At 41.0% G+C, this 7,489-nt stretch overlaps 1 long non-coding RNA gene across 1 annotated transcript; it reads right to left on the bottom strand.

The window, feature by feature from the left end:
* Positions 1–5,456: 5,456 nt before the first annotated feature.
* LOC127081727 (uncharacterized) lies at positions 5,457–7,175 on the bottom strand. The gene is made up of 2 exons (XR_007788118.1): positions 7,014–7,175; positions 5,457–5,698 (listed from the first exon to the last, which is right to left on the bottom strand). It is a non-coding gene; the product is annotated as an uncharacterized LOC127081727 (long non-coding RNA).
* Between the last annotated feature and the right edge of the window lie 314 nt (positions 7,176–7,489).

Below are 7,489 nucleotides of genomic sequence, written 5' to 3'. Positions count from 1 at the left end.
TCACACACGGGTATAGGCAACCATCAATTAGGCATACAACATTTTAATTAACACTTTTTCCCCTCTGCAACAGCGTTAACCGGTTAACGCCCTGGGTTAACCGGTTAACGCAGCACAAACACGCTTCCTGTCCCAAAACTTAACAGTGTTAACCGGTTAACGCCCTGGGTTAACCGGTTAACGCAGGCAAAACAGCACTAATTTCACAATTCGCAACAGTGTTAACCGGTTAACACCCTGGGTTAACCGGTTAACGCAGACAAAACAGCAGTTCCTGCGCTAACACAAAGCAGAATGCAGAATTCTCCGCATTTTCCGCCGTTAGAGGACTTCCGGACCTCCGATTCCAATTTCGTAAAAAGCTATACGTCCAGTAAATTACGACACACACCATTATCGATTCAATCACAGTTTTTAACACAGTTTATCCAACATTATTTTCAGCATTCACAATCCCAATTAGGGTCAATTCAAGGTTTATCACTACCCAGTACATGCTAATCCATAATACCCATTAAACGACGATAAACCCCCCTTACCTGAGTTAATCCGGCAAAATCTCTAAGCTCCAAGCTCTTCTCCAACCTTTGCTCTCTGGTTCTTCCTCTTTGCCCCTTTCTCCTCTTCTCTGCAGCTTCTCAGTTTTCACGTAAAACCCTTTTACAAAATGAAAACTCTTTTTCCTTATTCCAACTTATATATTTTCCAATAATTATTATTCCAAAATAATAATAATAATAATCCAATTATCTAATTAAATTAATAAATATATTATTAACTTAATTTAAATAATTACCATATTATTATCGGGGTGTTACAACTCTCCCCCACTAAAAGAGTTTTCGTCCTCGAAAACATACCTCAATCGAATAACTCAGGATAAGACTCCTTCATCTGACTCTCCAGTTCCCAAGTCACATTGCCACCTGCTGGTCCTCCCCAAGCTACCTTCACCAAGGCAATCTCTTTACCCCGCAACTGCTTCAACTCTCGATCCTCAATCCTCATAGGCGATGTTTCAACAGTCAGGTTATCTCTCACCTGTACATCATCTATTTGGACTACATGCGACGGATCATGAATGTACCTCCTCAACTGAGACACATGAAAAACCTCATGCAAATTCGCAAGCGACGGCGGTAAAGCGACATGATAGGCTACCTCCCCTATCCTCTCCAAAATCTGATAAGGACCAATAAATCGAGGTGTCAACTTCTTCGACTTCAAAGCTCGACCAACACCAGTTATCGGAGTGACGCGAAGAAACACATGATCTCCCTCTTGGAACTCAAGTGACTTCCTCCTCTTATCATGATAACTCTTCTGACGACTCTGAGCAATCCTCATCTTCTCTTGAATCATCTTAATCTTTTCCGTAGTCTGTTGAACAATCTCCGGTCCAACCACAGCACTCTCACCGGACTCATACCAACATAAAGGTGTCCGACATCTCCTACCATACAAAGCTTCAAACGGTGCCATACCAATGCTCGAATGAAAACTATTGTTGTAGGTAAACTCAATCAAAGGCAAATAACAATCCCAAGCACCTCCTTTTTCCAAAACACAAGCTCTCAAAAGATCCTCTAATGACTGAATCGTCCTCTCAGTCTGACCATCAGTCTGCGGATGATATGCAGAACTCAATCTCAGCTTAGTTCCCAAAGCCTTCTGCAAACCTTCCCAGAACTTCGATGTAAATCTAGGATCTCTGTCCGAAACAATACTCGACGGAATACCATGCAAACTTACAATCTTCTCAATATACAACTCGGCTAGTCTCTCTAACGGATAATCCATTCTGATCGGAATGAAATGAGCCGATTTCGTCAATCTATCAACAATCACCCAAATAGCTTCAAAATTCTTACTTGTCCTCGGCAAACCAGAAACAAAATCCATACTGATACTATCCCACTTCCACTCTGGAATAGCCAACGGTTGCATTAGCCCAGACGGTTTCTGATGCTCAATCTTTGACTTCTGACAAGTCAAACAGGAATAAACAAAACTCGCAATTTCTCTTTTCATTCCCGGCCACCAAAATAACTTCTTCAAATCATGATACATCTTCGTAGCTCCAGGATGAATACTCAAGCCACTACGATGTCCTTCCTCAAGAATACTCTTCTTAAGTTCGGTAACATCCGGAATACACACCCGATTACCAAATTTCAAAACACCATTCTCATCAACTCTGAATTCACCACCTTGACCTTGATTCACTAAAGTCAACTTATCAACCAAAAGCATATCGGATTTCTGACCCTCTCTGATCTCATCCAGAATACCACTCGTTAACTTCAACATTCCCAATTTAACACTATTGTGAGTACTCTCACACACCAAACTCAAATCTCTAAACTGCTCAATTAAATCCAATTCCCTAACCATTAACATAGACATATGTAATGATTTCCGACTCAATGCATCAGCCACTACGTTTGCTTTACCCGGATGGTAATTCAAACCAAAGTCATAATCCTTCAGAAATTCTAACCATCTCCTCTGTCTCATATTCAGCTCTTTCTGATCAAACAAATACTTTAAACTTTTATGGTCACTGAAAACTTCAAATCTTGACCCGTACAAATAATGCCTCCATAACTTCAGAACAAACACCACAGCTGCCAACTCTAAATCGTGTGTTGGATAGTTCCTCTCATGAACCCTCAGCTGTCTCGAAGCATAAGCTATAACCTGCTTATTCTGCATCAACACACCACCCAAACCCAACAATGAAGCATCACAGTAAACCTCAAATGGTTCCGACGAACTCGGTAATATCAGAATAGGAGCAGTAGTCAACCTTCTCTTTAACTCTTGGAAACCTTCTTCACATTTTGAGTCCCAAACAAATGCTTGCCCCTTTCTAGTCAACATCGTCAACGGTAACGCCAACTTAGAAAATCCCTCAATGAATTTCCTATAGTAACCAGCCAATCCCAGGAAACTGCGAATCTCAGCAACAGACTTCGGAGCTTCCCACTTAGACACCGCTTCTATCTTAGAAGGATCAACAGCAACACCACCTCTTGAAATCACATGACCAAGAAAACTAACCTCCTCTAACCAAAATTCACACTTAGACAGTTTAACAAATAACTTCTTTTCTCGGAGAACTTCTAAAACCACTCTCAAATGCTCAGCATGCTCTTCTTCAGATTTCGAATACACCAAAATGACATCAATAAACACCACAACAAACTTATCTAGGTACGGATGGAAAATCCTATTCATATACTCCATAAATACTCCAGGCGCATTAGTCACACCAAAAGGCATTACAGAATACTCATAATGTCCATACCTTGTTCTGAAAGCAGTCTTCTGAATATCCTCAGTTTTCATACGTATCTGATGATACCCAGATCTCAAATCTATTTTGCTGAACACACTCGCACCAACCAACTGATCCATCAAATCATCAATCCTCGGCAAAGGATACCGATTCTTGATCGTCACTTTATTCAGTTGCCTGTAGTCCATACACAACCTCATAGTACCTTCTTTCTTCTTAACCAATAACACTGGTGCACCCCACGGCGACACACTCGGACGAATAAATTTCTTATCCAACAAATCTTCCAGCTGACTCTTCAATTCAGCTAACTCAACAGCAGACATACGGTACGGAGCCATCGATATCGGTCTAGTACCAGGTACCAAATCAATCGAGAACTCAACTTCACGCTCTGGCGGTAATTCATTCACTTCTCCCGGAAACACATCAGGAAAATCACACACCACGGCTAGATCACAAATTGCTAGTTTATCTTTAGCCTCTAAAGTCGCTAACAGCATAAACAACTCTGCCCCATCCGCTACTGCCTCATTCACCTGCCTCGCTGATAGAACCACACTCTCTCCTACCTCAACCTCAGGAAATATTACAGTCTTATCAAAACAGTTGATGGAAACTCGGTTAAACACCAACCAGTTCATTCCCAAGATAACATCAATCTGCACTAGTGGAAGACACACAAGGTCCATCCCAAAGTCTCTACCAAAAATCCTCAAAGGACAATTCAAACAAACTGAAGTAGTAGTCACTGAACCCTTCGCAGGAGTATCAATCACCATACTTCCACGCATCTCAGATATCTCTAACTTAAGTTTCACAGCACAATCCAAAGATATAAAGGAATGAGTAGCACCGGTGTCAATAATAGCTACAAGAGGAAAGCCATTAATATAACACGTACCTCAGATCAAACGATCATCTGCAGAAGTCTCAGAACCCGATAAAGCAAAGACTTTTCCTCCCGACTGATTCTCTTTCTTCGGCTTAGGACACTGTGGACTGATATGGCCCACCTCTCCACAGTTGAAGCAAGTCAGAGTCTTCAACCGGCACTCTGCAGCCAAATGACCACCTTTACCACACTTGAAACACTTCTTCTCAACACTAGCACACTCATGGAAACGATGTCCCGCCTGACCACATCTGTAACACTTAGCAGGAGCACTAGAGTCTCCCCCACTAGGCCTCTTCATCCCACTCTGCTTCTGAAAACCTTTGCCAGCTGCATACGGTTTTCCACGGTCATTCTGATTCTTGCCTTTTCTATCAACCCTCTGCTGATAGCTCTCCGCTCTGGCTTTGGAATCCTGTTCAAAAATCCAGCAACAGTCAACCAAGTCAGAAAACACCCTGATCCGCTGATATCCAATAGCCTGCTTGATCTCGGGACGCAACCCGTTCTCAAACTTCACACATTTTGAAAATTCTCCAGCAGCCTCATTATAGGGAGTATAATACTTTGACAGCTCTGTGAACTTAGCAGCATACTCAGTAACAGACCTGTTACCCTGCTTCAATTCCAAGAACTCTATCTCTTTCTTTCCTCTGACATCCTCTGGAAAGTACTTCCTCAGGAATCTCTCTCTGAACACAGCCCAAGTGATCTCAGTATTCCCAGCAGATTCCAACTCAGTGCGGGTAGCAACCCACCAATCATCAGCTTCCTCTGACAGCATATGCGTACCGAACCTGACCTTCTGGTTATCGGCACATTCAGTCACTCGGAAGATCCTCTCTATCTCCTTCAACCACTTCTGAGCACCATCTGGATCGTATGCTCCCTTGAACATTGGAGGATTGTTCTTCTGGAACTCACTCAGTTGACGAGCAGCTCCCATTCCCACAACATTCGGATTCTCTCCAAGTACTGCAGCTAGCATACCCAGAGCCTCAGCAATCGCAGCATCGTCTCTACCTCTTCCAGCCATTCTATTCTGAAAACCCAACAAGCTAAAACAATAAGTACTGATAGGGTTACATAACACCTATCCCGTACAGGGGAACAGAATAATTACGACTCGACTCGACCGACTATGCTCTGATACCACTAATGTAACACCCTTCTAAAATACCCCAATATTTAATTAAAACAACATATAAAACTCAAAGTAATTATGCAGTTAAGGGTGTCACACACAAACACTGTACACCATGTTCCAAATTATCCTGTCATGCTCATTTATTTAATCAAATAAAACATTTGCATAGTTCGCAGCGGAATAAAATCCAACATCAGTATAAAACATGTAACACAATACATGTAAACTTATTCAACAATCATCAATGAAAATAAGTAAAACATCCCGTCCCGATGTTACATCTATCAGAGCACGACCCCCTAAGGAACTATACTAGACTCCAAGGACTAGCTTCTACTCAATCACTGCTCGTTACCTGAAAATAAAGTTGTAAGGGTGAGTTCCTCAATCGATATAACAAGCATTATAAAATCTCATGTATTGTTAAGTAAATAACACATTAATCACCCTAATCATATCACTTATTCAGTAACGACACATCAACTCAAATATCATATTCAACACCAACACACTTCATACTCATACTCAATGCCAACACAAACACACAACACACGTATAATACTGGAATACATCCATTCATATTATACGCCATACAAAATTTATGCAATGAGACTCCATGCATGCGGTACCGACTATTCTTGAACATATAGTTCAAATTCACCGACCAATCCAGGTACAGCTACCAAGCTCACTAGTCCCACTCATTTGAGACCTAGTGACTCACATCACTAATTCCTCACTATGGGAATTAGCTACCACCCCAAGGGCCATGCTATGCACGCTAATTCACCTAGCATGCAAACATCAACAACAGTCCAAAACGACTCACATCACTAATTCCTCACCACGGGAATTAGCTACCACCATAAAGGCCACAATATGCATGCTAATCATCTAGCAATGCAACATCACAACAAAATCCACAATGGACATATGCTCACACTCTAAGCCATAAAACAGTCCATTCACAACACATGCATAACATATACATTCACAATATTATGCATACCATCACACATCATCAACACATGTATCAAAACATCATATCATGTCAATTAATTCAATCACAGTATTAGCACACTCTACTAATACCGATACTGCTCAAAACAGCGGGAAATAATCCCTACTATATCACACACGGGTATAGGCAACCATCAATTAGGCATACAACATTTTAATTAACACTTTTTCCCCTCTGCAACAGCGTTAACCGGTTAACGCCCTGGGTTAACCGGTTAACGCAGCACAAACACGCTTCCTGTCCCAAAACTTAACAGTGTTAACCGGTTAACGCCCTGGGTTAACCGGTTAACGCAGGCAAAACAACACTAATTTCACAATTCGCAACAGTGTTAACCGGTTAACACCCTGGGTTAACCGGTTAACGCAGACAAAACAGCAGTTCCTGCGCTAACACAAAGCAGAATGCAGAATTCTCCGCATTTTCCGCCGTTAGAGGACTTCCGGACCTCCGATTCCAATTTCGTAAAAAGCTATACGTCCAGTAAATTACGACACACACCATTATCGATTCAATCACAGTTTTTAACACAGTTTATCCAACATTATTTTCAGCATTCACAATCCCAATTAGGGTCAATTCAAGGTTTATCACTACCCAGTACATGCTAATCCATAATACCCATTAAACGACGATAAACCCCCCTTACCTGAGTTAATCCGGCAAAATCTCTAAGCTCCAAGCTCTTCTCCAACCTTTGCTCTCTGGTTCTTCCTCTTTGCCCCTTTCTCCTCTTCTCTGCAGCTTCTCAGTTTTCACGTAAAACCCTTTTACAAAATGAAAACTCTTTTTCCTTATTCCAACTTATATATTTTCCAATAATTATTATTCCAAAATAATAATAATAATAATCCAATTATCTAATTAAATTAATAAATATATTATTAACTTAATTTAAATAATTACCATATTATTATCGGGGTGTTACATTATGCATGTTATGTATGCATGTTTAGAGTTTGTACGGCATAATGCTTCACATTCATGGATATTCTACGCGTGATATGATGTATTAATGTGATGATTGATGCATTCAATGTATTAGTCTTTAGGTTGTGCCGCTGAAGATTGAGACATTTGTAGGTATTGAGTGGCAAGCAAGGCTGGGCTTTTATGAGATGCCAA

This window comes from Lathyrus oleraceus, chromosome 5 (assembly GCF_024323335.1).
Source record: "Lathyrus oleraceus cultivar Zhongwan6 chromosome 5, CAAS_Psat_ZW6_1.0, whole genome shotgun sequence".
Lineage (NCBI taxonomy): Eukaryota > Viridiplantae > Streptophyta > Magnoliopsida > Fabales > Fabaceae > Lathyrus > Lathyrus oleraceus.
The sequence above is the reverse complement of the archived record's forward strand: the minus strand, read 5'-3'. Positions and strand labels throughout refer to the sequence as shown.